A 2,500-nucleotide genomic window follows, 5' to 3' on the forward strand; every position below is an offset into this window, starting at 1 on the left:
ATGTGCACGAGACTCGTAAAAGCCTTCAGAAGTTGTTAAAAGGATCAGGAAAAATTGTTATTGAGGTATAATGCTTGATAATGTGAGGTCATATATGCCATGCGAGTAAAAAGGCTTTCCCCATATCATTCTCTTATTTGCAGCTGGATTAACCACGCATTTAACTTTTATGTTTGAAGGTAATATACTATGGTATATATGCATATCTTGAATGAAGTAGAAATTTTTTGTTCTGTCTGCCATTATTTTTGTTTGTTATTTATTTATTAAATAATTCTCTCTCTCTCTCTCTCTCTCTCTCTCTCTCTCTCTCTCTCTCTCTCTCTCTCTCTCTCTCTCTCTCTCTCTCTCTCTCTCTATATATATATATATATGGATATATATATATATATATATATATATATATATATATATATATATATATATATATATATATATATATATATATATATATATATATATATATACATATATACGTGTATAATACACCCATATATATATATATATATATATATATATATGTATATATATATATATATATATATATATATATATATATATATATATATATATATATATATATATATATATATATATAAAGAAGAGAGAGAGAGAGAGAGAGAGAGAGAGAGAGAGAGAGAGAGAGAGAGAGAGAGAGAGAGAGAGAGAGAGAGAGAGAGAGAGGCTTGGAGACGAGAAACGGGTGGTAGTTGGTAAGATTGTTTATGGATCACTGAAACACGAAATCAACACAGAAGGTGATGACATATTTACAACAGAAAATAGAGGAATAATATACCAATTGTTAAAAGCACACAAAGATTAAGTTGACAATATTGTTAAAGAATAAAACTAGTGAAATACGTATAGCAGCTATAGTGCAAATAAATAGAATAAGGAATTTAAATATATAGAAAAGGATTGACCTAAGTTGGAAGAACCTCTTACGTAAAGGTCAAGAGACTCCGGGAATAACTTGTAGTTTGGTAAGAGTTCTTTAGATTAGCGAGTTGAAGAACTTTAGAAATATATGAATAATGATGAAAGGAGATGTTGGATAAAATTGTAATGCATGATGTTTATGAGATAATTGTAAAAAAGTAGACTACAATGCAAAAATGTACAAAAGATGAAGTACAAAGTACAAAGGTGGAAGGGGTAAGGTATCAGAATTAGAAAACATTATATAAATAATGATGAAAAGAGATATTGGGAAAAAATCTTATACACGAAGTTTATGAGATAATTGTAAAAAGAGTAGACTGTAATTCAAAAAGTACAGATGATGAAGATTACACCCAAGTATTGCAAAAGGGCAAAGGTGGAAGGGGTAAGGTATCAGAATTAGAAAACGTTATATAAATAATGATGAGAAGAGATATTGGATAAAATTGTAATACATGATTTTTATGAGATAGTTGTAATATAAGTAGACTGTAATTCAAAAATTACAGAGGATGAAGATTACTGAAGTATTCTAAAAAGGCGAAGGAAGGTAGAAGGGGTAAGGTATCAATTAGAAAACTTCCGGAAACCTTAGATTAGCGATCGGGGTTCGTGATAAGAAATTAAACACGGAAGTAAGATTCGGAAAACGATAACAGCAAAATTACCACGAGAAAAGGGAACTTCTTGAGAAAGAATCTTATTTTGAAAGCGATGCCAAGAATATTTGAGGCGATTGTTGGAATATATCTTTCTTTAAAAGCAAAATAGGGATAATGCAAGCAAGGACTTAGGAGGACTAAATTAGTGAAATATGAATAGATTTATGAGATGGTGGTATCAGATATTGATAGAAAGCATTTTAAATTTAGACTTTTTTGTGCATCTGGTCCATGAAAAGCCTTCCTGCATATATATATATATATATATATATATATATATATATATATATATATATATATATATATATATATATATATATATATATACATGTGTGTGTTTGCGTGTGTGCATTTTTAACCTAAACACCATTTCCTTTAAGAGAGACCGAGGCTGTATAAGGTAAACAATAGGGCACTTATGCCCATTAAAAAAGAACTGGTATTAATTTACCTTTTGTCTCCATAAAATGATAAAAATGCTTTTCCCATTGTGTCTCATAGTCCATATTTTTTTCAATTACGAAGTGTATTGCGAGTAATAAATGTGTATAAAATTACCGTTTACAGTAGATTGATTAGTTAATTTTTTTTCTTTTTTCTTTTTTCATTGAGCCGCTTCTCCAATAAAGAGCGCAGTTCTTGATTAAAAGCCAGGACTCGGCCAACGCCACATTAATTTTTTAGCCACTAATTCGAGACTGATTCCCTTTGTATTAACCTCCCTCTTTATTACTCACTCTGCGTTTCTTTATAAAACCCGCACATCAAAATATCTCTTTGATCGGTTCTTTCTGTTTTTCTCTCAGCATTTTAGAAGATACGTACACTGTTAGAAAAAAAACTGTAATTTTAATCGGAAATTATCCGTGAAAATAAACTGTTCTCAACAGTAT

Source organism: Palaemon carinicauda, chromosome 16 (genome assembly GCF_036898095.1).
Source record: "Palaemon carinicauda isolate YSFRI2023 chromosome 16, ASM3689809v2, whole genome shotgun sequence".
In the NCBI taxonomy this organism is placed as follows: Eukaryota; Metazoa; Arthropoda; class Malacostraca; order Decapoda; family Palaemonidae; genus Palaemon; species Palaemon carinicauda.